This window comes from Callospermophilus lateralis, unplaced genomic scaffold, assembly GCF_048772815.1.
Source record: "Callospermophilus lateralis isolate mCalLat2 unplaced genomic scaffold, mCalLat2.hap1 Scaffold_93, whole genome shotgun sequence".
In the NCBI taxonomy this organism is placed as follows: Eukaryota; Metazoa; Chordata; class Mammalia; order Rodentia; family Sciuridae; genus Callospermophilus; species Callospermophilus lateralis.
The window spans coordinates 191,148-214,777 of record NW_027517451.1 but is presented as its reverse complement, the minus strand read 5'-3'; positions in this window follow the sequence as shown (position 1 = coordinate 214,777).

Below are 23,630 nucleotides of genomic sequence, written 5' to 3'. Positions count from 1 at the left end.
TCTCGACCTGAGTCCACATCAGACATGGGGAAGGCAAGGGGTGGTCTCCAACAGTACAGGGCAGCAGGGCTCCCATCAGGCAGCTGCAGATATAGTGTCCAAGAGACGCTTCTGCCCCTGGAGAGCAGTGGGAGGCTGGCCTTGCTGGCCCGTGCTTCTCAGGAAGAAAGGGCAGCTCCGCCTTCTGGCCCCAGAGGCTGAGGGACAAGGGGCAGAGGGCACTGAATGCAGGGCCCACGCAGCCCTAGATGGCTCGGGGTGCTTGGGGAGCATGAAGCAGCTTTCCGATGATGACACGTAAAGGGACCAGTTCAGGAAGAAGCCACCACTGGCCCTCACAGAAGCCTGCGGCCAGGGGTACTGAAGCTGGAATGCTGGCCCTGGACACTGCCAGGCCTGGGGGTGCCCGGCTGACCCTGGATTAACATTGAGGACTTCCCCTCCACTGGGGAGCCCTGTCACTTTGTCAGGCTCTGAAGGCCGTGGAAAGGCAAGATGAACCTTTGACTCTTCCCCCAACCCCTCAGGTGCTGAGATCATGAGTCGGTTCCCTGCCGAGGAACTGATGCCTTGGGAATATGTGAACCTGGACGTCCTCGATGGGCTTCGTTCTTGGCACATCTCATCCTCGCCACAGCTGCATGTTCCCCTTGGCCAAAGGCCCTCTCCAGATGCAACTCGAAGCCCCAAGTGGCCCCAGCAGTCTCCATGCTCTGTGCAGAGACCTTGCTGCTCCTCTTGTTCCTCTCCCACAGCACTGTTCTCCAGGGGCCCTGACTTCTCTTCATGGGAAATGGCACTTCAAGGTCACCACCGGGCCGTGGGCTGCTCACTGCTTCTTGCTCTTCTCCTGCTGCAGCTCGATCTGGATGTCGGTGAGCTTGGCACGGAGCTCCTAGTTGGCGGCCTGCAGTGCAGCGAGGGCCTCCGCCTTGTCCCCCTTGGCCCGGCTGCCCGATCCCTTCTTGGGCATGGTGAGGCTGGGTAGCCAGAGGGACGCCCAGGGGCGGGTGCTCAGTCTGGGCTGGGTGTCCACGCTCCCATGGGTGTCTCCTTGGTGGCCACTCCACTACATTGTCTCCTCATGCTGTCCACCCTCGCGGATTCTGCTGTCCTCACTCATTTCTCATCTTGACTTTGTGAGTCTTTCTCAGCCTGTCCAGACTCAGCCTGGCATGTGCAAATCAGCTTTGAGGCTTCCCCTAATAATTTTTTATCACACAGTTGTTACATCATGCCTAGTGATGTAGGTTAGTAGTGGAGCACTTGCCAAGCATGGGCAAAGCCCCGTGTTCAATACCCAGCACCTCAAAAACAAACATCTGTCTTCGTATACAATATTCAGTTAGCTTGTTTGATTGAAAGCAATCCAAACCTCAGTCTGAGTCTTAATCTTCAAATTGGAATTTAGGTGATGTTGGCAAGCCAACAACTATGTTTTCTGACCTAGGAATTAGACCTGATACCTGCCATATCTATATCAGTTATAGAAACCAATCATGATTGTTATTGAATGAATTAAGTTATAAAATTCTACACAACTATGACAGACTGTTATCTATTTATTTAATCAATTATTTTCAAAACCGTGATGACTACAATTCTTTTGAAGCTGGTGTAGCACAACCATGTATTGAAGAAACATGTTCAAAAAAGCAATAACAGAATAACCATAATTATTTTAAGTATTTTTAAAGTAAGCACTTTGTTTACTTGTCAAAAAGAGCATAATAGTAAAACACCATTGTTTCAGCTTTGCTGGATCTATCTCTAGTTTTTCCTCCATCCTTTGACATTCATAGTTTGTTTGTTTTCATTTATTGGTAATGCACACAATATCCAGGAGAAAACTTTCCCAAGTCCCCATGCTTCTCCCACAGTCTCATCAATCACTTTTCTCTTGAGTCTACCTGAGTAGTTTTTTTTTTTTTGCTCTTGTTTTTTTCCTCTGACTTGGTATACATCAGCATTAAAGGGCATGGGGGTTAATCTACACAGGGTAATCAATATTGATCTTCCACTTTAGCCCAAAACACCAAAGCAGTGAATTGACTTAGAGAAAAATTCAGGCGTAAGAAAATCTAATAGTCCATTAAACCAGCAGCAAGCTGTTCAATGGAACCATGTCTCCAGCTGTTTGAATCCTCCTTCTTTTACAGAATTTCAAACTAAAATTATATCATGACTTAACTACATTGGGCCCCATATAGTCTTTTGAAAAAAGAAAAATAATGATGTAAATGTTTCAAAGTTAAAGGAGCATCATATTGAAAACTGTTAAAAAAGTATACAGGAAAGCTGGAAAACTATGATATTCTAGTTAAATTCTATCAAAGTCACATAGGAATCTGGTCATGAAAAGACAACAATTTGAAATACCCAGACAACTATCTATAGATTTCCCTTTTGTTCCTTCACTTGATCTGACTAATTTTTTAGGACATTTCTGTTAGTATTCTGTATCCTATTTGCCAAATCCTTTGTAGCCCTGATAGTTTCCAGTATTTGAGAGTAAACATTGCGGAATCTCTGGAAATAGAAAACCAGTCTTGATTTTAAACTGCATGAAGTAATTGGACAATATCCAGAGACTCCGCTTGCCATGACTACATGTATTGCTCTTCCTCTCGTTAAAAAGCCTCTTTCCCACACTTTCTCATGCATATCGTGGCCCCCATTCATTAAGCTGTTCATAGTTCCTCCAGTGTCTAGTGTTCTTTCCTGCCCTGTCTTCCCATCTGCAGAAAGCATAGCTATCTTGAAGACCAGATTAAAGGTGAATTATCCCATAAAGCCTTTGCGGATTCTGTAGTAGGAAGTAATGCTTCTGTCCTTTGATTTTCCATTCTTTTTCTTTTAACCTATTTAGTGTCACCTGCTTTTAACATGTATGATGCTAAGGTAGATTGTTAGTTCTTGGAGGTCAGAATGCTGTCTTTGTCAATCTTGGGATCTTCTGCACCCTCTAATACAATGCCTTTCAGATAGCTGACTGCTAATAAACATGTAACTGTAACCCCATACATTCAGTGAGTAATCATGAAAGCTGGGTGAAAGAGTTGTATCCGAGTGATATTAGAAGGGCCGTGATATCTGATTTCCAATGATGACTGAATGGAGGTTCTAATGAGGTGTTACCAACAGAGGCAAAGAAAATCCTGTCAACGACCAAAAAACAATTTAGCACTTATTGAATACTGTATTATTGTCCTGTAGCTTCTGTAACAAATTACAACAAACTTGGAGTCTTAAAACAACAGAACTTCAGTGTTCAGAACACAGAAGACTGAAATTAAGGTACCTGTTGGACTGGTCTCTTGCTGAAGGCCCTTCAGGAGAAGCTACTCCTTGGCTTTTCTAGAGTCTGGTGGCTGGACAGTGGCTTCATCACATCATTCTCTGCTTCCTTTCGTCACAATGCCATTTCCTCTTCTGTGTTAAATCTCCCTCTTCTCTCTTCTTATGAGGGCCCTTGTGATTATGTTTACATCCCACCTAAGATAATTCTGTCCCTTCAAGATCCTTAGCATAATCACATCCACAAATGTCCTTTTCCATGAAAGCTTAAATTTATAGCTTGCAGGATTAGAACCTTATGTCACTGGGGTACATCCTGTTCAACTTGCCATAGCACCAACTAGACATATCCCTATTACATGGGATCCCTACACTCAATCTACACAACTGGTTTGCAAAGTGGTTGTTATTGTTCTGAGCATACAGGTGAAGAACAGTGGAGTCCAGGATATTGTGTGACTCACCTGAAGACAAAAGTAGCAAAGGGTAGGAATTTGATTCAAACCTAGATCCCTGTGGCTGCAACTCGATTTTATTCTTCCATTGCATTCTAGCTGTTTCTCAAGTATGAGACACACAGTAGATTTTTAGTAAATATATGTTGTTATAAAAGAAAACCATTGAGGTTTTGAAATTTGTGGCTTTATCATTTGTCACTCTTGCTAAATGTTCATTGATTTTTTAAAAGTATTTTATATATCACATGACTCTTGTGAAAGTGTTTTCTAATGAGTGTGGTGCTTTCTCCAAATGGATTGCACTGAGGCTTAGAGGCAGTTTTGTCAATGTGACACAACATAAGGGATGTGAAGATTCTGTATAGAAAGTAAAAGACTTGAAACTTTGAGAGTCTGCAAACCATTACTCTAGAAATGATGAAAACGTACATCCTCAATTCAATTATAAATGATTGCAGATCAGCTGTGTTTTTACTATGAAATTATGAGGTTTCTGTAAGCTTTGCACCTCAGGTCAAAACACTTTCAAATAATGTTCTCTTTGTTTCCCTTCTGCAAGCTCTAGATACTTTGAAGTTGCATTACTGAAATCTGATAATTGACTAGATACTTTCTAGTGAACATTTTATAAGTCTCACTTGGTAAAATGATTTTTAAAAGTTTAGGAAGCACCACTGGGTCATTTCTACTCCACTAGTTTGTGCTGCCTAATTTTCTTGGCTCCTGTAGGCATGAATTCCTTTTTTGTTTTTTTTTTTGGTAATGTAACAAATCTCCATAAATGTAGCAGCTTCAAATATCACCTGTTTATTATCCAGCAGTTCTTTAAGTGGAAGTCTGGGCACAGCACTGCTCAGCTAGCTCTCTGCCTCTGATTTCACATGCCCCAAATTGCTGGCAGGACTCTATTCTGTTCTGGAGTCTCAGGGTGAGTCTACTCCCAAGCTCCCTCAGGTGGTTGGTGTAATTCAGTTACTTGTGCTTGCAGAACTGAGGTTCCCATTTTTTTACTGGCTGTGGTCTGGGAGTCATTTGTAGCTTTTAGAGGTGGCCCCTGTTCATCTTGTGGCCTCTTCCTCCAACTTCAAAGACTGCCATAGTGGAGGGTTTTTTCACACTTCAATTATCTCTGATCATTCTTACTGCGTTACCTCTTCTTTTATTCTACCACATAGAACTATTTCCCTACCCCTTTCTTTTTTAGTTCCATGTGATGGTATTGATGATGATATTGTTGGGATAGTCCAGGTTAAACTCCCTATTTTGAGGTCCATTGATTGGACTCTTAATCTCATCTTCTAAATCCCATCACAGAAATACCTCAGTCAATGTTTGACTGAATACCTAAGGTACAGGAATATTGGGTAAAAGTCCAGAATTATGACTTTAACAAAGTGCAAATTCTGAACTTCAATGTTCTTTTATTCTTAATTCTCTTTTATTAGCTTTAAAAGATCAGATTACTAGAGCAAATTTCTATTTTATTTTATAATCTTAGAAACTACTTATGTGTTTTCCTGAATAAAACTGAAGGGCAGAGTTTTTGAAATTTAAGACACATATACGCATCTACATTTTCATCTCGTGTCAATAATAAATGGAGAGCAACGTTTAGACACAGTAACTAAAAAATACTTCATTTATTCTCAAAACTTTATACTAATTTGCATCAAGTAAGAGACACAGCCATGACCAAACATACAAAGAAGCACCTGTAAGGATTGGCAATATCAAAGTCTTACTGACAAATGGTACAAAAACACTTTTCTGTAAGCTGTTTAGTGACTCATGGTACATCATCTAAGCCTTATCAACTGTCTTATCTTGGAGTTAGATACCTCTATTTCTTTGAATTTCTCCTTTTGAAGTTATTCTAGCTGATGAAATGGGAATTTGCTACAAAAAAGAATTAGATACTGAAAGTTAACTCCTGCATGTCAACTTATTAAAAAAAATAATGCAGGTAAATATTTACTCTTTTTATATAAAAGAATGACTTTTTAATAAAAATTGTATTTCCCCAAAAATATAATCAATGTTTCAGGCTTTTTCAACATTTCAAAAAATGCCATTAATAAATGCAGCATTCAGATTAAATGCTTCTCCTGGATTTAAAACATTTTTTTAAGTTAGTAAATATCTGGTTACGATGTTATCCAAAGAGTAAGGATTCTTAGGAAAGTCAAATATCTTACAAAGAAAACAGAGCACATGTTATTTGGAACCGTAGCAACAGTTTAATTTAAATTTGTCTTATATATTATTCCAAATTTGTGATTATTTACAAAATCATATTATTGATTATTTTCAGGAGGCAATCAACATTTCTGCAAATGAAGGCAAATTGTGTTATTTTCACACCACACTGGTTTACAGTTAATTATAGGGAGACTGATGAAGGCTGTGGAAAATTCGGATTCAATAATTAATCAGACTATTCATTAGGAAAACATGGTATTAAGAATTTGATTAGTAAAACACTCCATTTTAAAAGTATTTATTCAAGTCACTCAGCAATAATTCATTATTTTACCAGAAACAACAGAGGATATGTCACAGGTGCAAAGGTATGATGGAGAAACAAGGCATGTAACGTCTCTGCTCTAATGCTACTTACTTTCTAATAAGGGAGACACAAGGAAGGATGAGAGAGGAAGAGGGAGTAAGAGTTATCAGTGACCATCAAATGTTGAACAAGGAAGGATGAGAGAGGAAGAGGGAGTAAGAGTTATCAGTGACCATCAAATGTTGACTGAGTGAGTTCATTGCTTACAAAAGCATAATATGAGAGAAAAGAATTGTACAAATTAATGCAGATTAAGATGGTCTCAACACATCAGGTTTCAATGAAGACAGTAGGTACACTATGAGTTTATGGAAATAGGAATTAATGATAGGAATTAGATCTTATACAACTGTGGAAAGAATTTGGAGAATAAAGGTTCACAGTGGAGAGCTGAAATAGTAAGGGGTCTAACAGGTTATCAAACCTGATAGAGCTCACCATATCACCACTTAAAAAGCTGAACATCCAGCTGGAGAACTTCCAACCACAGTGTTGGTGGAGAAGAATGTGGAAGTCCTTTGCCTCTTATTGGTTATTGCCCCTGTGAGTTCTCAGCCAAGCATGCAGAAGCAAACCAACCAGGAGATCCTGGTTCAGAAAGGTTAGTGGTCAGGAAGACTAAGAAAATTCAGAGAGAGAAAGAAGAGTGAGGGTAAACTGGGACCACCAAATATCTCTGTGTCTCTTTCTCTGCCTCCAAATACCATGGCCTTTTAGAGAATAACTGATGGTAATTCACTGGTCCAAATGTGGAAATTTATTTTGTGGCCAAGTAGGAGTTAGTGTCTTATAGGAAAGATGATTCCAGGAAATGTGGTTCTGGATTAGCCAACCTGAAATGCATAAAACACTCTTTAGGATTTGGGGAATATAAAATTTTCACTATTATCTTTGTTATGTAATATTTATATATATACTATTTATGATATAATTTGACTTCTGTATCTGTAATTTCTGTATCCACAGATTCAACAAACTATGGATTAAAAATGTTTGGAAAAAATGCAACTGTCTTGAATATATACACATTTTTATTTGTCATTCCCTAAATAATACAGTGTAACCACTAGCATTTACATCATATCAAGCAAAAAAGAATATAAATAAATACAATGATTTAAAGTATACATGAGAATATGTGTATGTTATATGCAGATACTGAACCATTTAATATAAGGGAATTGAGCATGTACAGATTTTGTTATCTGTTGAGGGTCCTGCAACCAATTCTGTAACAGTGGTTCACTTCACCTTTTAAATATAGGCCTCTTCTACTCTACGACTTTCTTTTCCTCTTCTTCCTTTCACCCTCCCTAACCTAGGGGCAGGGAACAAGATTGCCTTTGCCCCTACTAGGCAGAGTTGGTTTTCCTTGAGTACAAACCCACCAGAAGAAGGAGAATTCACTAGGAGATGTAGGAAGTGACTATCTCCAAAATTAACAAGTGAATTTCAGTGCATCATCAGGATGCACTGGGACCCAAGTCAGGGCACACCTGGAATGCAGCCTTTGTGCAGCTTCTTGAAAAGCTCTTTGTTTTCCCTGATGAGCCAGAATCACAGCCTCTGGACCTGAGCCCCCTCTGCTTCTCCTTGCCTTGAAAAGCAATAATCCTTCTTTTTCCTTTTTCTGAAAATTGTCCTCGTTATTAAATTGACTTTGGACCCGAGGTTTTAGTAACAATTTCTCAGAGGTGTCAAGGGGGAATGGCTTCCTCTCTTCTCCCTCTCAATATCTATCTGTCTATGATGTAAATAAATATGTATATGTAATTATATAGTGTATAATAATACAGTTGTATATCTACACCTGATGAGACTTGTTAAAAATTTTTTCTTAGATTAAAAAACTCAAAGAAGACTTACTGAAATTCCTTTCAAGGAACAGATTTATTTAATAATATTTATTTCAAAATAAAGTCATAAGCAAAAATAAATACTTTGGGAAATCATGTTAAAAATCACAATTAGTAAACACAATGCTATAAAATTATGAAATCCCCCTCGCCTCTTCTCTTGGTGATTTTTATATGTTATTCTGCTTATTCATCCAGTGCTTGCATATGGCAAACATAATTTCAAATTCTTATGAAATTCCCAGAGCAGTGACAATTTGCCAGAGCATTTTTCTCTCATTTTTCTTAAAACAAGTAACTGAAGCGAGGAGAAATGCACTGGATTATGCAATATGCATGTCAGTTTGATCCCCACAAGATGTTAGCCAGATGACTGCTCTACTCACTGGACTCTGCAGTGGGGGCCACATTCTCTATGCAAGAAGTCAGAACAGTTATCATGGAATGGAAAGAGTTGATATGCAACTGCATTGTTTATTCTCATCCTCAAATATATGGAACAAATCTATGCATTTCATATCATTTTTTCTGGAGGATGTTAAGTGCTGGTAACCATAGTGATTCCCGTGATAAGAACATGGCCAAGTTCCATGTCCCCAGACGTGAGAAATGCCCAGGTAAGCACAAGTGTAGAAAGCAAGTTTTATTTAAAGGATGGAACAGAAATATGCTTCTCCAAAGAGAAAGGGCCCCAGAGCTGGGTGTCCAAGGAAATGGGGGTGTCCTGCCCCTTTTGTATATTTTAGAATTCCTTTGTTCTCATGCACTCCTTCCTTCATCCTGAGACCAAAAGATGGCCCAAAGGTAGAGTGATCCTGGACAAGTAAGGGAAGGAACTGCCCAGGAGGCATCTGGAGGTATTAGCATTTTATCTTCTCATGAATCAGCCCCCATCTTTCTGACCCAATCATTTATTACCTACACTGACTTTTTGTCCCCTCAACTAAATAGCCTCATACTGTCTATCTTCATAGTTTGAAAATAAGACATTGTACACTTTAAACTGAAAGAATGGGTTTACACATAATTTAATAAATGTGATTCTGGATGTCCAAATGTTACCAAAAGCTCAGTCCTTTTTCCTGATGCCAATTCAATAACATCATTTTGAGAAAGGAAAAGGAAAAAGATTTATTGCTGTGCTAGCAAAGGAGAAGTACAGAGGCTCCTGCCCCAGAAGCTGTGATTCTGCCCATAAGGGAGAACAGAAGGTTTTTAAAGAAGACAAAGGGGTTGATTCATTTGTGAATTTGGGAGATAGGCATTTCTTAGATCTGGCCATCCCTGAAATTCTAAATGACTTGTGGTGGATATGTGCTCAAATACAGATCTAAAAGGTAATCATGTTCCCTGCCCCCAAGTTAAGGAGCGGGAGAGAGAAGAGGAAAAGAAGACGAGTCCATTTTAAAATAAGCTTCAGTGGCAGAAATAGCAAGGGTTATATTCAAAGCATGAAGTGGACCACTGTTACACAAACATGAATTAACTTTGCTAAAGCTCAGGTATGTAATTGATATTATTTTTCCTCTAATTATCAACAATCAGAAACCATTATTTGATTTTTTTTATTCATTTATTTTTTTTTATATGTGGTCCTGAGGATTGAACCCAGGGCCCCCCTCACATGCTAGGCGAGCGCTCCACTTCTGAGCCACAACTCCAGCCCACTATTTGATTTTTTTAAATATGATTCTGCTCTTTTATTTAGACTACTTCTAAAAAACAAAGTAATTAGAATTGGAAAAAAAATGACATTAAAGATGGATTCTTCAAACTGGTTTGTAGTTCATATATATTAATATTTTAATATTTTCAAATAATATCAGAATCCTATAAAATAAAATAATATTTATATCAATGGAACACTTTAAATTGGCAGTTGCTATAAAATTGAAATGGAGAAACACAGTATTTGCTTCAAAGAAATTGCTACCACAAGACCCAACTAAAAGCACTTTTCCCCTGTATATCTATAAAGTGGATTTTGAGTAAGTCATGAAAATGAAAGTAACCACCACCTATCTTCTTTTGAGACAAATGGGAAAATGCTTTCAGAGGAGGTAAATTACTTATTAAAGTAGCCAATTTTATTAAAATGTGGGGCTTCATGTCAAAAGGTATTTCAACAAACCTGCTAGTTAGTTTGTTATATTCTTTGGTCAACAGTTAGTAGTTATGCTAGTATTTAATTTATTGTGTTAGTATTTAAAATGCCTCTACAGGGAACTGTCAGTTATCCCTTTCTAAAATAAAAAAAAATATTCTACACAGTGGATGTCTTTGCATAAAATACTTAGGAAGAAAATTTATATTTAGAAAATTTAGATATGAAAATGATTACAACAGAGTAATAGAGTAATAAAGGGTGTCAGTAAATAAATTTGATCTACTATTTGTACAGGAGGAATTGATATTGAAGTACACTAAGTTGGATTCTTGACTAGACAGTAAACAAACAAACAAAAACCTGTCAGATATAATTTCTTAATTCATAAACATGAACTAATTTTTCAGTTACAGATTTGGGGCCCTCTAAAAAATAAGACAGCATAAAGACCACCCCCTTTCAGATCCTGATTCTTGTAACCAAATCAGAAAGATTTCAGACATGTCGCTAGGAGTAACAGGAATGAGTTTATTGAAGGGATAAGGAAAAGGGAAAGGGGACATTCTCAAGGAAGAGAGTAGGTCTTCTCAGAGAGAAGAGAGATAATGTGCCCATCTGTGAGGAGGGCCTTTTAGACCTGAGCCTAAGCAATTCCTTTTTTTTTTGCCATTTTACATGAGTTTTATTCTTATTATTATTTGCATTACAATTCTTAACACACCTTTATACCACAATTCTATTTTAAAAACTCCAGTTTGAAAACTTCAGTCTCATTAGGCACACCCAACAGAGCCCTCCAGTATGGCCTTAGACAAGTTACTTCCCCTCACCCTGATTAACAGAGTGAAGCCTTTGGCAGGCTGTCCTTGCCTGATTAGACGGAAAGGCAAGAAGATCTGGGTGGAGACCACCAGACCAGATGTTTCTGACCCCAGGGCAAATGATGTCATGGAAAAAATCCGATGGTAGCTGATAAGGACTAAAAGGGTGGTCAAAAGCCCCAAAATTTAGTATAAATGACAGAGCTAATGAACAGAGATTCAGCCAGCCAAAACAAGGATGCACTGGAGCTGGAGAGCCTGATGAGGACCTGACATCCATCACTCGTTTTCCAGATCATCTGTGTGATTCTCACCGTTCTCAAAATCTACCGCCTTATCTGGACCCTGGTGAGAGCTGCAACTTCTCCCTGCGACCCTCTCAACCAGTCGTCCACTCTACCCCATAAAAGCCTGCGTTGGTTCTGGACCTGATCACCACGGTCTGAGTGAGTGTGCATCTGCTGGACATAAAGTCTAAGGCTTAAGACTTTTGAACTTAGGACACAGAGGGATGCCCATCATTAGTCTGTCATGATTAAGTGTGTTTGCAGTGCTTATTAATCTAGAATTGTTTACTGTGAATTGATTATGTCTATTGAAGTGCCTAGCATTACGTATTGTTTTATTAATTAAGAACCTATAAAGTGAAATTGTATTGAGTAATTTGAGTGAATAAATCATTGAAAAGGGCAGAAGAAGCACATGGACATTTTTTTAATTCTCCCCATCGATTGCATGTGTCGGAATTTTGCCTCCTCGAGACAGTGTCCTATACTCCAGTTTTATTTGGGAATCCCAAAAGAAGTATCTAGAGAATTTTGCCCAGGTCTACCTCATAACTTTTGACTGACAGCAGGGTGACATCAGACTTTCAAGCCCTGCTGTCTTGATAACTTTAGGTCATGTTGGCCCATGTTGACTGGTTCTAATTGGATACTTAGCCATACAGATAATATGGTCAGGTGGAACTATCCTTATCTCTGGAGATTCAGGATCTGGTCACGAAAGTCTGGGTACCCCCCATCAACATTATTTTGGGTCTACATTTTTCCTGCATTAACAGTTTGCTGAGGAATGTGACATATCCTGTCCACTTAGGCCAGGCAAGGCTGCAAATAAATTGCTTTTTGAAATAGAAAACCTGTGTGTGTGTTGAGGAGTGGGTCAGCACAGTGTGCCAGTTTTATAGAATTATTCTCTTAACCTCTTGTTATATATAATGTATATGTACAAGCTGTTTATATTCTCACCTTATTTATTGAGGTTTACTATGGCACAATTCACAAAATTTATTTATTTGGTTTGAAGTCTTCAGGTAAGAGTGGTGCATTTCACCTTTTGAATATAGCCCTTGCTACTTATATTTTTCTGTTTGTATTTTTTTTCTTTTCCTCTTCTTCTTCTCCCCATCCCTAACCTAGGGGTGGGGAACAAGATTACCTTGAGTTATCTGTTCTTCACAGGAAGGAAATATCACCAGTAGAACTAGGAATTGACTATCTCCCAAATTAACAAGTGAATTTCAACACACATGGGGGACACACCTGGAACACCCTGTCAGGGCACACCTGGAATGTAGCCTTTGAAGAGCTTCTTTATCTTCTTCCCTAATGGGACTGGAGTTTCCTGTGTTTCTTCTTTGCTAGCAAAACAATAAATCTTCATTTTATTTTTTCTCAAAACTATGTCTTCATTATGAAATTGGCATGAATTGGCCTTGGGGACAAGGACCAAGCTTTTGGTAACATTCAAACATAAAAGGGTCAGTAAGAACCCTGAGAGTAAAGATTAGATTGCCTCTAATGCAATACTTTTTTGCTTCTAATAAGCCAATTTTTTTTCCTTCCAGGAGAAGAAAACCTTACTTCTAAACAGTGGAGAAAATATTATTCTCTAAGAACTGTATTTCTTACTATTTCTAACTAATATGCCAACACGTAAAATTATTTGACCAAAGGGGAGCCTGAAATCTACATATTCTAACATTAATTCTTTGTTGTCTTTCACTATCCTCTTTACTCCTAACAATCTCCTGAACTTGACGAAACTTTATACAAGTTACTCGCTGACTTGTAGGCCCCTAAATTCCCTTTCCACAGAGCATTTCCTTTAGAAAGCTTGCAACTGCAAATTCTTTCTGTGCACCTTTGAAATATAGACAAATCTCCCAGCCTCTTACCCTGTTTTATAAATCAGGAATGTCTTTGTCAAAGACCTGGAAATCATCCCTTTGAAATGTAATCATCAAAGAAGAGGGTCCTCCTATCTTCCAGTCTCAGTGGGTGGTAGGAGCCTCAGTTGGCAAATGCTAATTAGCCAACTCCGATGGCCTTATCACAAAGAAAAACATTTACAAGCTCAGAAATGATTCAATGTTGGGGACACATCCCACTGACCAACCTCCACCCTAACATCCTCTAGTACTTTTCCACTAGCTCACCCCAGTGTTTAAAAACTCTCCTGCCTTTTGGTTTTGTGAAGTTGATTTCCTTCTGTCTCTCCTATTACAATAAAAAAGTCTTCTTTGCCTGTTTAACTGGGTCTATTGCTACTTTTTCTTAACAGTTTCCTATTTACCAAGCTTAAGTCCTATGGCTCATCATGAAAATAATGCTCTTGCCAAGTCCTCAACTCATTTTCCCAAGCTCCAACTCTGGGTAATCAATGTCTCCAACTGCTCTGGTTGGAGAGAAACACACAACCAGCAGCTTGCTTCACTCTCCACACTAACTTCAAGTCCAAGAATACCAAAGCTCCCCCTCTCCCTGTAGTTTCAGTTGTCCAAATTTATACTTGGAAAAGTTTAATATGAGAATGACTATAACAGTTTAAAAAATTGCCAATAAATAAATTTGATATAGTTTTTTTTTTACAGAAAGCATTTCGCATCAGCCCCCAAATATTAAATGTACAATTTTCAAAATAAACAACTTGCAAGCTTTAAATCGTGCATCATTGTTAGAAGCATGAGAAAATCTCGTGCTTTTCTGCTCTGTGTTGTCAGGGATGTGAACCATTCTTCATCCAGCATAAGCACACTATATGTTATCCATCCATTAGTCACTTAGTAGTGGACTCAGTTACCAGAACAATGACTGTTGTGATGGTGATGCAGAAGAGACCTGCAAAGCCAGAGCAACCATGGGAATCTGCAGCCACCAGTTCTTGAGACCCAATAGGAAAGATTTCAAGCCAGTTGCACATGGAGGCAGAAGTTTACTAGTAGGGAAAGGTAGAAAATTAAAAGACACTCTCAAGGGAGAAAGGGTGAGAGTGGATCCTCTCAGAGAGAAGAGGAACAGTGAATGCCCCCTACTCCAGCCCTCTAGTTTTAGAGAAAGTTTCCAGAGAGTCCTGCCTAGGTCCACATTTTTACTTTTGACTGACAACAGGGTTTCATCAAACTTTAAAATCCCATTGCCATGGTCTTACCCATAGGCATTCAAGCAAAACCCATGCTGAGTGGGAGTATTTTACTATTATAATTGTTACCAGAAGCTAAATTCTTGTCCCCTATGCCAATTTAATGATGAGGACATGGTTTTAATAAAAAGAAAAGGGAAGGTTTATTGCTTTGCTAACAAAGAAGAAGCACAGGGGACTCCAGTCTAGAGGCTGTAATTCTGCCCATCAGGGAGAACAGAGGGCTTTTAAAGAAGCTCCTCAAAGGCTGCATTCCAGGTGTTTCCTGACAGGGGTCCCAGGTGCACCCTGATGGTGTGCTGAAATTCACTTATTAATTTGGAAGATAGTCACTTCCTAGATCTTCCAGTGACATGTCCTTCCTGTGATGGGTGTGCCTAGAATGGGAAAAGGTAATCTTTTTCTCTTCCCCCAGTTTAAGAAGGGGGTCAGGGAGAATAGGAAAAGAAAAAAAAGAAAAAACACACATCCCTTTTAAAATAGGCCTCATAGCAAAGAGGGCTATATTCAAAAGGTGAAGTGGACCGTTACCTAATGACATGCTAAAGATCCAAAACAACCCTGGATCACCTTGGCCAACACATTGTCCAGACAGATTTTATGGTCAGTGGGTTTTGTTTCTAAATATACTATCTTCCTGAAATTTTGATCTGTATAAAGGTCACAACAGCACCTCCCTCCCAGCTTTGCTCTACTTACCAGTATGACAGAATCTTGGGTCTGAATTCCTCCCTCCAGCAGACAACAGGGTTTTTTCCTGTTGTCTTCTTTAAGAGAGAGAAAATATTTATGGGGTGGGAGTCAACACAGCAGGCCCAGTCTGCAGAGCTTTCCCTAGAAACCCATGTCCCTAGCATTCCTGTCTGTCTGCTACCTATAAGTATCACATTGATTGTGTATGGGGTTTGGTACCACCCATAGTTTTGAGCATCCACTTGGAGTCCTGGAATATATGCCCTATGGATAAGGGGAAACTGTTACATTTCATCTCATATTTTCATCTCTTCATTTGCCTTCAGTGACTTCCTTGTCCACAATCATTTTTAAAAAAAAATATTTATTTTTTAGTTTCAGGTGGACACAAGATCTGTATTTCATTTCTATGTGGTGCTGAGAATTGAACCCAGTGCCTCACGCATGCTAGGCGAGTGTGCTACCACTTGAGCCACATCCTCATCCCAACACATTCATTTTGATATCGTTTCTTATTCCACAGATAAAGTAGAAGGAATAAGAAAAAAATGTCCACAGTTCCTATCTTTGTGTCTGTTTACTCAATTGCATCTGGGACCTCACATTCTGCCTTTCCTGCAGTTATTGTTAAAGAACTGGCTATGCTTATATCTCAGGCAACTGCTCCATTTGTGTCCCAAGCCCCTCTCTCCTCCATTAAGCTAGGTAAACTATGCCATGTCTATCTTGTGTAACTATTTTTACCTACTTAATTTTACCATCTTAATCCTAAATATTCTTCAGCTCCCTATATTTTTTTTTAGGGGAGAGAGAGAGAGAGAGAGAGAGAGAGAGAGAGAGAGAGAGAGAGAGAGAGAATTTTAATATTTATTTCTCAGTTTTCAGCAGACACAACATCTTTGTTTGTATGTGGTGCTGAGGATCGAACCCAGGCCACACGCATGCCGCTTGAGCCACATCCCCAATCCTCAGCTTGAGAAGATGTTTATAGCTTCTCTCTTCCCACCCCCTTTTAAACTTACTTTATTTAAGCTTTATCTCTTTCTAACCAAAAGTGTTATGGTCAAAGCTTCAAGCTTTTAAATCCAATTCTAATTCATCAATTTAGCTAGCATTTGACATAATCAGTTGTTCCTACACTTACTTCACATTACTAAAAAAACAAATTATTGCTTTTTTCCTCTTTAGTATCTGCCTCATCTTTCTCAGTATCCTTACTCTTTTTTTCTAACTTCCACTGCCAGTTAATGTGACTGGGGCTTCCATTCTCAGACCCCTTCTTCAATCTGATTCAGAGTCCTAGATGATCTCATCTAGTTCCATCACATTAGATACTATTTAGATGCAAAGAATGACCTGGATTTTATCTCCAGTTTAGACTTCTCCCCTAAGTTCAGACTTTCATCTGACTACCTACTAGACATTTCCATTTGTCAATCTAATGGAAATGTCTAACATAACATGCAAAATCAAATTCCTGATCTTCATTCCAAACTTATAATTTCTAAATTTTGCCATCTCTGCGTATGTCAATGTCATCCTTTCTTTTGGGGAGGAAGTGGAAGCAGAACATTGGAGTTAACCTTGAATCTTGTCTTACTTGACTTTAGAGAGTAATCTTTTAAAACTTTACATATTACAATTTTGCAAACATTACACCAATCACTTTCTGCCCCACTTGGAGTGAAAATCAAAGATCTCACAATGATCTACAGGGTGGTACCTGGTCTGTTCTCCAAGATAGCAATTTTGCTGTTATCTACCTCTCTCTACACCATCTAAAGTTAACCCCTGGTTGTCCCTCAAATACGACAGCCATGGTCCTGCCTCGGAACTTTTATTCTCATGTTCATTATGAATATTTTTTCTTGCAGATCTTTGTGGCTCACTCGCTCAACTTCACCACTCCTGGCCCATATTACTTAAAATTCTTGCACCCCTCTGGCACTCTCTCTCCTTCCTTGATTTCTTTTCTTGTCTTGTTTTCTTCCTGAATCTTTCTACCATATGGTATAACAAAACATATATTAATGTAGGCATGTTTTTATTTATTAACTATTCTTTCTAGCTTAACCTAAGCCTATGAGAACAGACCTTTGTTTTCCTGGTAACTAGAAAGTGTTTAGCATATAAATATTCAAGAGGAGGAAGGAAGAAAAAGAAGAAAAAAAACTATTATCAATTCTATAGTATTAAGAATCAAACAGAGCATGGTGGCACACCCTTTATTCCCAGCAACTAGAGGCAGGGCTGAGGCAGGAGGACAGAAAATTAAAGCCCAGCTTCTGCAACTTAGCAAGACTGTCTCAAAATTAAAAAAAAAAAAGTGGGGTGGGCGGAGAGGGTCTGGGCACAGCACTGTGGTAAAAGGCCCTAGGGTTCAGCCCCCAGTACTGAAAAAAAATGATAATCTATGTGAGCATCATTAAGATACTTAGCATAGACTTCTTTTTAAAATGTTGTTGCATATTTGTCAACAGTTTGAAAGGCATAAGAATAAGGCCCTAGCTATTTTCCTAAAATTCCAGCAATAGTCGTAAAAGTACTGCTTTTTCTTACTCTCAGTAATGCTGTACACACAGCCTCAATCTGATTTCAAATCTCCTATCTCCAAACTCTGTTCCCCTGCTAGAGGGGTTTTTATTCCTCAAGGTTATATGAATGGAGTTTCTTCTCCTTCAAAACTCTTAGCTACCAAGAGACAATTAAGCCAGCTGGTAAGATTGTATTTATAAGAAGATTTTATTTCTTAGCAGAGTCCTTGTGTGTAAGGATCTGATTCTCAGGGTTAGTGATTCTGAATCTTGAAGTTTTATTAAAATAATAACAGCCTCAGGAAGATATTGATTTTTAAAAATGACAGTTTGATAATTTATAATAAAGAATGTATCTCTCCACTCATCAGAATATGTTTACAGTATTTCACTTCTGACATCTCCTCCACAATAACCTTCTAATAAGAAATAGAATTTTAAACTCTTGTACTCTATAATAGTAATGTTATTTTCCAATTTAAATCCAAATTCCTTGTAGATACACAATGATTATATAATATCCAGTCTCAAACTAAACTTATTTTTCTAAAGCTCTACTTTATTTCTGCCTACTTTCAACTGGAAATTTCATTTTTTTCTAGGGTCACCAGCAATCCCATATGTATTTCCAGGGATTTGTTAACAGTACAAGGGTCTTATGTAGTGTCCAGACAAAAGTCTGGGGAAGGAAGACAAGAGTGGTTGTTGACTTGGCTCCAATAATTTGACAGTGAGGTATATGTTTCCAGATCAACCTAATAATTCCAGATTCTGTGACTCACCCATATTATGTTCCATGTAAAATATACAATACTAAGGAGAAAGGGTGGATGGCTCCATCTTCTCAGATAAAACACAAACTTTCCCCTGGTGACTTCATATATCCTGTGAGCTGTCAGAACCCCCTTTCTTTCTCCCTTCTCTCTCATTTTTCCTTTCCCCTTATATAATTTTCTACTCCTGCTTCTCTCCACTGTTCTTTTTATAATCTTTGGATTTATAGATGCGAGCCTCATGCTCCTTCTGCTCTTCTCAACACATATTGTTTATATCAGGAATTTTTTCCCTAATTGGTACGTCTATTTTCTGGGGAAATAAAAATCTGGAAGGCTTTATAGGTTGCTATATTCCTCCCTAATACAACTTGCCACCATTTTCCCCCAAAATACTGAGAACAAAGCCCACTGACTACTAATGAAGGAAATAAAGAGAGGAAAATTATGCCTTCATATTACAATTAAATTTTAAGTTCATCTCCTCACATCTACATTTTCCCTATATCCATTTCTGTAGATTGGATGGTGTATAACTTCTTGAATGTGTTTGCTCTTTTGAGTTTTCTAATCTTTAAGCAATTAGACCTGTCTTTTGTTTGACAGATCAGCGAATCAGTCTTTATGTGTAAACAGCAGTGTGTATGATATGGTGAAGGAAGGGGAGAGAAGGAAGCCAATGCCAAACTTTCATATTGAAGTGTATTGAGGAGATGACCTCTCCTACATGGAGACAGCTAAACACTGGCCAATGTCAAAGGTAGTATGGGGGCAATAATTCCTTTTTAAGATGAAAATAGACATATTAAATGTATTCTTACATGCATATCTGTGTGTCTACACATACACACATACACATGTGTGTTTATAAATGGGGATATTTTAACTTTCACATGGATCCACTGACCACTTTGTGGAACCTAAAAGATGTGCATACCCCATATTGAGAATCTCTCCTTTATGTACATTCACCTCTGATAGTTTATGTATTTAAGCTACCATCTTATTCTAGCACCCATTTTTTAGTCATGCTTCAATTCATTACTCCAAATTTACTTACATTAATTATTTGATAAGTTTTGTGAGACAGGGTATTCACCTGATAATAATTAAGAACCACTTTAGTGTTAACAGCAGAAATTCCATACACTATTTCTTCCCAGGGCTTATCTCTGCTAATGGACAAACTAGTGTTAACAGCAGAAATTCCATACACTATTTCTTCCCAGGGCTTATCTCTGCTAATGGACAAACTCCTACACTTTAGGAAGATGATTAACTTTGGTATCATATGGTGACATTTTCTGACCTTGTTCCTGAGTTCTGGGAATGGATCTTCCTGTGAACTGATCAGAGCTCATCTTCTAACACTCCCAGCTAAATTCTTTTGGAAAATTATTTTAATAGTAAGGATTTAGGTTATTATTATTCAAGAATGTTTATTAACCTCCATTCACTACGTGCACATTTTACCACTTTTCTATTCATAATATTGACCTCAGAGGTCCTGGTGCAGCCTATAGACTCTTCCAGGTTCATTGTTAACTCTAGCTAACTTTGTTCACAACATCTTTCTAGATCTAATCAAGGTCAGTAATGATGTCATCTTGCTGAATTATATGATCACTTTTTGGTTCTTATCTTGACCTGTCAGCAGCTATCAGACTTGTTTTCCTTGAGAATAAGAAAGCCATTATTTCTAAGAAACAGCTCTTCCCGTAACATACTTGGACAGTTAACCCTCACCTGTCTAGCATTCAAATATGACTCCCTGAAACAATTGATATTATTTTTCATCAGGGTTCTACCCTCACAACCTCAACTTTTGCCTTTCCCTTGTTCTTATCCCTTGTTGGCATGCTCCATTTTCTATAAATTTTTGGTACTTGTTCTCTGGAATAATCTGCCCACATCCTTCACATTTGGTATGCAGCACAGGTATCTGGAAGACTCTACACACCCACAATTTTCCTCTCTCTGTGTCTGGGACTCAAGTCCCTCCTTTATGCTCCTGACCACTACCTCTGTGGCAGCAGTTGTTAAGTGTTTTTAATATTGTCTATTTATAAGCTTTCCAATTAGATGATGAGTTCATCTAGCTATTACATTAATATTTGGTGAATCCATTAAAGAATGATTGTTTATACTTTTTCCACATTTTATTTTTCCATTTTCCTAACCTTTTCGTATATAAGTATCTAGAAACATTAAAAACAAAACTATTTTAATATAAATCTCATACCCATGGTAATTTTATAAAACAACAACAAAAAACACATCTTTTGTCTTTGATTTTAAATCTTTCGATGACCTTGCTAACAACAAAGACAGCATTTTCCAAAATATAAGCTAAAAATGAATTGATAGAGTTATTAAAATAAAATAAAATCTCTCTTGAGTATTTAAGTTTTAAAAGTAAAAATGTGAAATGGACAGCAGAATTTTTATTTTTCTAATATTCTCAAGTTATTTTTTTAAAGATCTAGTGTGCTACATTTACAATGCTGCAATATAGTTTTAAAGGCAAAATGATTTAAATACTAATACTAAGCATTGCTATTAATTTCCTGATTTCAAACAGGCCTGAAAGGAAAATAAAAACAATAAAATTGCAGCCAGCATGAAGAAATTGGATTGGGTTATGATTGCTATCTTTAAAGCTTGTGACCTTACATTATCCTGTCGAATGCCTTAAGGGCATTGAAAGTACTCTAAATTAATTTGGAGGATACAAAAAATGTTTCCTTTAATCACAGAATCCAAGAGCAGTATGTCCCTTGCTGCTCTGCTATCATGTGTTTAATCTTCCTAACATGATTTTGTAATGTGTCTTATTTATAGAAAAATTATGCAAATCTTGCTGCAAGTAATTTTCTAAAATCTTGGCAATAATATGAACTTCTATCTGCATTCTCCTAGTACTTCTCTGGAGTAAAAGGGAAAAAAAAAAAAATATATATATATATATATATATATATATATATATATATATATATATATATATAAAATATATGTTCAGTTAAACTATTTTATTTCAAGTTTAAATATGTTTTGGGTGTTACCAATAATAGATGAGCAGTGATGCTCATATATCATAAAGATCCTTGTGAGATTTTTTTTAATCTTTATTTTTAATTAAATTTTATTTTGAGATAGTTATGGATTCACATGCAGTTTAAAAAAAAGAATAATACAAAGTGGTCCCATGTGCCATTTACCCAGATTTCCAAAGGTCAAAATATCTTATAAAACTGGTAAAATTCCATAACCAAGGCATGGACCCTGATCCAGTCAAGATACAGATCATTTTCTAAGTAAAAACTTAAAGAGAATTTGTACAAAGCTTAGAAATTTTCATAATAACCTTCTGTTTCATTAATTATGTTATGTATAAGAAATGTGAGGCAAAGAGAAGTTTAGTAGCTTGTTCAATAAAAGTGAGTTTGTGAATAACTGGAATTTTATTTCAAAGAGCCAACCTTAAAGGATGTCTGGTCTCAACATAGAAGATCATCCCCTGCTTATCTCCCCACCCATAAAATATGCCAAAATGACTACAGAGTTATTTAAAATATTGAAAAATGTTTACCAGCCATAGATACTAGATCGAGATTAACATTCTTATGCCTCCTTTGTCAATACAAGGTGGATGTAACTAAAAAGAAATCACTGAAGGTAGAATCATATTTTTTCTTGTGGAGAAAACAGTGTCCTATCCCTGAAGGCAAATGAAAGCAACCCTGAAAGAGTAGAAAATAGATTGTTCTCTGAGGCAGCAGGCTGTACCCCTGATAAGAGACACAGGGACACAGTACACCATGGGAAGAAAAGAAGAAGCCGTCCACATCAGAAAAATAGTAATGGAAAACAACTTTGAGGGCAGAAACTTATCTAAAAAAACAAAATTGAAAGCAAAGAAAATGCCCATCATCAGATTATTCATTACTCTAATCAAACCAGTGTTTCACCTAAAGGGAACTGATAGATGAAAGCAATTTAGAAGTTGAAGAAAATGCTATCATAAGAATTATCTCTACTTGGTGTTTCCATTTCTTTTTCTTGCATTCTTTCCTGATCCTGTTCCAACAGGACTTTTACTTTTCTCTTTCCATTCAATTTTTTCAAGATCACTAATAACTTCAGTGTTATGGAATCAAAGGACACCTTCTCATCTTTCCCAACTAAGCAGCATCATTTGACACAGATGAGCATTCTTTTCTCCTTGAATTGGCTAAATTAATTGATCAGCTATTAATTAAATTAAAAATTAGTTGAGTTAGTGTATTAATTAAGTTAATAGGAAGGTTCTTTCTACCACTTCACTCCCTCTCACTCTCACTCTCACCTATAGCTTCCTCCTCACCTAGAGTATGCTTTAAGCTATAGGGTCTGTGGCTCAGGGCTTGTTCTCTTGAATTGTTTTCTCCAGCGCCATAGTTTCAAGTAACCAGTAAACACTGATGATTCTCACGTATATGTCTTTAAACTGACTTTCTATGGGTAAAACACAGATGTATATTTTGAATGGCTTTCTCTATCTACTTAGTTATCTTATAGAATCATGAGCTATAAATATCCAAAAATGAAATTTCTGAACTTTTTCTACAATACTTTCCTATCTGAAGTCGTAACAATTTAGGTTAATGGAAACTTAATATGTTAATTGTTCAACCCCCCAAACCTTTGATTTTAAAACTATTAAAAAGTTTTTTTCAACCTGGAAACATCAAATTTTTTTTTGTTTATTTCCACTTAAGTACTAGTTACAGTGTTGAACTGTTTGGACACATTTTTTTTTCTATACAAAAGTAAATGTAAAATTTTATGGTAGAAGTAAATGTGTATATTATTTATTAGGACAAAGATTCACATGATAATATTAAAATATTGTTGTTGTATATTTACATTCTTTTACAGGGAAAAGTAGAATTTTATTAACTACATAATAATCCATAGTATAAAAATAACACAATCTCCTAACTTTATTATTTGTTAAAATCAATAGTATACATGGATGAATTGCTGACCACAAAAAGTTAGTATTTATTAATCAATTTCTGTGAGTAATTATTATGTCTTGAGTCACCAATCAATGGTTTGTA